We start from the raw sequence: 6000 nt of genomic DNA, 5'->3' as shown, positions 1-6000 counted from the left end.
AATCCAGTTGCTTTTGGTCATAATCAGGAGACTGTTTCTTATACTGGCAACATCTTTGTTTTTGTTTTAATTCCAGGGCCTTAGTAAGCCTTGAACTTCTTTATGTACAAACTGCAGATTTAAAGGTAAATTTTAAACTTTAAAAATATTTAGGTCATCAGTTATCCAACACTATAAATGATACCTTTTTTAAAATATGGGGGTAAGAGCTTATCTACAGATAAGAATCAAAACTATGTCCTACAGTGAGTGTCAGAGGCTATCTACACCCCAAATTGCTAGAGTTGAAAAATGCTTGAAGACTTTACATATATGCTATAATGTTATATTAATAAATTCACAATTAAGCTTATGATGAGAGACACTCAAATTTACCAATATATATCAGATTGATAATGATTTTAATATCACTGGGGATGAAATTAAAATAGGGTTCTTCAGAGAAAAAGGACCAATTTTCTGTATCTGTATCTATATTGATATAGATGCCTATTACAGAAACGGGCTCATGAGACTACAGAGGCCAGGAAGTCCCGTCATCTGCTGTCTATAAGCTGGAGAAGCAGAAAATCTGGAAGTATAATTCAGTTTGAGTCCAAATATCTGAGAACCAGGTGCACCAATATCTGAGGACAGGAAAAGACGGGTGTCCCAGCTCAAACAGAGAGCGTGAATTTTTCCTTCCTCTGCCTTATTGTTCTATTCAGGCTCTCAGTAGATTGGATGGTGCCCGCCCACATGGTGAGGGCAGACTCTGCTCTGTCTATTGATACACATGCTACTCTCTTCTGGAAACAGTCTCACAGATAAACCCAGAAATAATGTTTTACCAGCTATCTGGCCATCCCTTAGCCCAGTCAAGTTGACACATAAAATTAACCATCACACTGGGCTTCAGTAGCATCACAGAAAGTTTTGGTTGGGTTTACCTGTCTTGCTTCATTACCAGGAAGAAGTATCTTGAAAAAAATGGCAGTTTGGCATAAACAGCAAGAACCTCACTTGTGATTTTTTTTTTCCATACAAACTTTCTCCCTGATGATGTTTATTGATTTCCAAAAGCCAAGTGTTTGGACTGACTGTATCAGAATCACTTTGGGAGCCTGTTAAAAATATTGATTCCCTAGCCAAAGCCCAGACCTTTGGAACCAGCATTTCTGGCAGTGACGCTTGAGCAGCAGTATTTTAATAAGTGCTCCCAGGTGGTGCTGATGCCACGCAAGGGCAGCATTGGCAAATGCCAGCCGAAGATGAGACCATAGACTAAGTATAATATAAAATCTACAGTCGGGAAAATAAGTTAGTTTTCAATTAGAAAACTATTGAAACAGCTATTACACTAGCTGTTAAAATGTGATATTAGTGACTGTGGGCTGTATTTCTGCAGAGCAAGCTGCCTGTGGTGCCATCCGAAAGCTTCTTCAGTGAATATTTTAAGTCATTTTAGGAGTCATTAGGAGAGTTTCCTGTATTTTCAGTGGAGTGGGGGGAGAGGTCACATGGTGAATTTTCACAGAAGTTTTCTCCATCTGGTTGTATGTTGAAATGATTTGTTATGAAAATAGGAAAGAGGAAGAATTTTTGTTCCTCATGTGTCCTCAGTCATCTTATGGGACATGAACTCCTTTCTTGTCCTTCCTAAGTCTTTCATCATCGTTCTCCTCAGTGTAGCACAGGCAAAGAGGAACAGGCTGAGAGGCCAGACAATTATGTAATAAAATCCTGGTGCTGCCACCTGCTAGCTGTGTGAATTTAGCCAAGTTCCATAACCTCTTTAAGCATCAGTGAACTCATTAGTCAAGGAGAGTTAACTCCTCCCTGGTTTTGTGAGGATTAGGTGAGTTAACATAGTTAAGCATGCATTCAGCCAACACCAAGTCCCTTCTATAAATCCATGTTTCTGGTTCCTGGGACACACCAGGCATTCAGTGAATGGCAGGCAGAGAGAGATTAAAGAATGGCCAGTCAGGAAGTTGTGTTGGGTCTCACGTCAATAAGATGTGCTGAAATATTTCAGAAAATATTCTCAGAGAGAAATCTGTGGTTACCAGAAGTCATCTCAGGGAGTATTTTATGTTATTAAAAGAAATTCTTTTATAAGCTGCTTGGAATGGAAATGGATTGAGGAAGTCAGAGTGATGATGGGTCAGAACACACAACCTTCTTTGCCTGAAACAGTCCCAGTTGATACCTGTTGAAATAATACCCCCTTTCACTCTCAGAAGTATCTTAGGTAAATAATATGATCATCCTATGTAAGAGTCTTGCTCAAGTAACATTAAATGGTCATGGAGCCACTTTTTGGGAGAGAGGGTTTACTGCAGAGCATTGGTGGTCTTGAGTGGAGTGTGCCCGCTCAGGGCTGGAACAGAGTTGTTTGGACAGTAGGAGAGGCGAGCATTGCCCCAAGCAACTTTCCCCACTTAATCCCAGTCCTTCTCCCAAATACACCTTGAACAAAACAGTAGTCTTAAGAAGCACCAACAGACCCATGGCTCAGCCTACCCCAGATGGGACTACATATATTTACTACCTCAACAATAAGATGGTAGAGTTATTTATCAGGAAGAGAAATTGGCTAAGCACCAGGAAGTCTAGACTTTAGTCTTCATCATTATTTGACACATATCTGACTCATTTTTCTCAGTCACCTTTAGCTATTGTCATCCTACATGCCTCTACTAGGCTGTCTGCTAACTTCTGACCAGTCATATGCTGGAAATGAAATCACCAAATCTGATAATCAAGTTTAAAACAAAAGTGAGCCCTGAGTTCCATGGGACTGGGGAGCAGCCCTGGGCTTGCTCTACTCCTTTCCTTATTTTAAGAATTTTCCAAGGAATTGGGGCTGCTGTGTAGATGTGCTGTAGTTTCATTGGTAAGGTGTGGCAATGGCTTCATGTTGCACCATGTTCTACCACACAACCATGTGCATAGATCTGTGGCCTCTCCTTTTTCTATCTATGTCACTCCCTTAATAATCTCTTTTGGTCTCGCAGATTTCATGCCATCTCCATGTGGATGACTCTCAAACTTATACTGTCAGTATGGGACTATTACTGGAACTCCAGATTTGCATGTATAGCTGCACATTTGACATTTCTTCATAAGTGTATAACAGACATTTAAAACTTACTAGGTCCAAAATCAAACTCTTAAATTTTACCCCAAATCTGGTCCCTCCTCAAGTCTCCTCTATCTTATTACCTGGGAATTCCATTCTTCCAGGTGTTCAGGCAAAAAAATCTTAACAGTCAAACAGCCATTTTTTAATTATCTATTTCACTCATACTGCATTTAATACATTAACAGATCCTATCCATTTTACCCTCAAAATTTGTCCACAGTTCAACTACGTTGAGTCATCTCCACTGCTCCTACTTTGGTCTAAGCCAGCCACACTCATGTCTTGTCTTGATTATTTCAGTAGTCTTCCAGTTGATTTTTTTGCTTTCACCCTTGGTCCTCTTACAGCCAGAGAGATCCTGTTAAATATAATTCAGATCCTATCACTTTTTTTTTTTTCCTCAAAATCCTGCAGTGGTTTCACAAGGACTGACCTGCTCTCTGTCCCTCTCCAAGATCCCACCTCTCCGAGATGATCAGCTGAGACTCTGCCCCTCCCTGGTTCTGCTCTAGCTGCATTGGCCTCTTTGCTGGTCGTAGAACAGAAACACACATTTCCACTGGGAGACTCCCACCAGGCAGGCTTCCACCCGGGTCTTTCCCTTTGCTCTTTCTTCTCCCTGGAATACTTTTCTCTGAGATATCCTCATGGCTCCTCCCTGCCTCCTTCTGCCCCTACTCAAAGGTTACCTTCTCTATCTAAAGGTGCATCTACTATGCCCACTTCTCTTGACTTCTTGCTTTATGATTCTTCTCAGCACTGATCACCATTTGACATACTTTATATTTAACTTATTTTACATATATATATATGTATGTATATAAATTGTGTTCCTCAAACATAAGCTCTGAGGACAGGGATTTCCTCTTCTGCTTCATCTATTTGAATAACTGCTAGAGTCTCGAATTTAGTAAAGTGTCTGACTCAAATATAAATTTGCTGAAGGAATGAATGAATGAGACCTCTTGGGTTCAGCTGAGATTTACTGAACATCAGTAGCAGGACTTAGTGATAAACTTTATGACTTTTTTTTCCTGCTTAGGATTACATTAAACTAAAGGATTGTTAAGAATTCTCCTGCTGGTTGGCCCAGCTTTTCTCTTTGGGTGGGCTCAAGGCCCTTTCTAGTATCATTAATCTTCATGTAATGCATGTTTCATGTTTTGATGTGAGGAGTGGCAGGGACCTAATACAGGGGGATACTTTTTTTGTGTGTGTGTAGGAGTTGCTGTTTGCTTCTCTAGCTAAGCAGAGAGACTGGAAGCACCCTCAAGTACTTCTATAGTTTGTAATGTAGGCTCTCTGCTGTGCAAATGTAAGCTGAGCTGGTAGCTAGCTTTGGGCAAAGAGTGAAACCCTCCTCCTTTTGTCATGTTTATACCTAGCAAAATCTCTGTCTTCTCTAAGTTTGCAGAACATTTTGGATAGGAGAACTAGGGACCTTTTGAAAGGAAAGGAAGGGAGTATCTAACTTAGAGGTCAGCAAACATTTTCTTTAAAGGGCCAGACAGTAAATATTTCAGGCTTGTGGGCCATACGGTCTCTGTCACAATAACTGAAGAAACAACTTTTCTGTTGTAGCACCAAAGCTGCCATAAACACTTCTTAAGTGAACAAGCATGGCTGTATTCCAATGAGAATTTATTTACGGACCTTGAAATTTGAAATTCATATAATTTTCATGTATTACGAAACATTCTTCTTTTGATATTTTGAAACCATTTAAAATGTAAAACTCATTCTCAGCTCCTGGGTCATACAGAAGCAGACAGTGGGCCACAAGTGGTCTACCAACTGTCCTTAGTTGGCCTTTGCTCTAGTCCTTGAATAGATGATTGCTCAAAGGGTCTATTTCTTGGGGGAGGGACTTGTTCCAATAGACGGGATGCTTATGGATCCAACCCTCCTTGGCACAGTGTTGTATTTTGAAAAACACTGGCTTATGTTCATGTATAAGAGAGGCCTGTAACCCATCGGGTCTAGGTGTGGGGCAACCTTCTGGGCTGTGCAGGGGTCTGACAGCATTAGGATGACCACAGCATGAGATACCTACCCTATGGATTGTGTAGGAGCAGTCATCAGTGATTTGACAGGGCATTCCAGTGTCTCTATTGGCTTGACAGTTGGAAGCTGGGCTAATCCCTTTTGAAATCAGTGAGTGTCCAGGATGTTTGTCCAATTTGGGCTGGGGCTGGGGAGAATTCTCCCAAGGGAGTTACTGGGCTTCCTGCCACTGTGGGTGTGTAGCATCACACCGACCATATTTGAAACCCAAGCTAGTGAAGAGGGTCACATCTGTTACAGTTAACTTACTACTCTAGTCACCAGAGTAGCACTTCATGAGAGCTCCATAAGTAACTGGTGAATTGAAATTTATAGAAACATAAGCCACTGTCCATTCCTTGATTAATCTTTTTGCAAGAATTTCTGATATTAAAAGGAAAGAGACAAATATGTATTGAACTACCATGTTCAGGCATGGTGCTATGGGCCATCTCATGTATTACCTACTTTAATCCTTCCTAGAAAGTATTAATAGACATTTTTTATTTACAAGTGATCAGTAACCTGTCCAAGCCTTACAGCTCATAGCTGGTAGTGTTCATTTCAGAATGCAGGGCTGTCTGGATCTTTATACCTCCATTACATTTCAGTAGACGGATGTCATCCATTTTTGTATAATGCAAGAAGAAAAGTGAATTTGATGTGTTGGAATATATCATTTTCAAGCTCCCTCACTGTTGCTAAAATTCAAGTGAAAATCCATCCCTTTTATTTTTGGCTATTTTTCTATTCATATCAATTACACATTTAGTTTGTAATGTATTAGTTTTTAGGCTTTGATAAGATACTTTAACATGTAATATATATTG

The sequence above is a fragment of the Lemur catta genome, chromosome 5, assembly GCF_020740605.2.
Source record: "Lemur catta isolate mLemCat1 chromosome 5, mLemCat1.pri, whole genome shotgun sequence".
Classification (NCBI taxonomy): domain Eukaryota; kingdom Metazoa; phylum Chordata; class Mammalia; order Primates; family Lemuridae; genus Lemur; species Lemur catta.
This window is presented reverse-complemented; position numbering follows the sequence as displayed.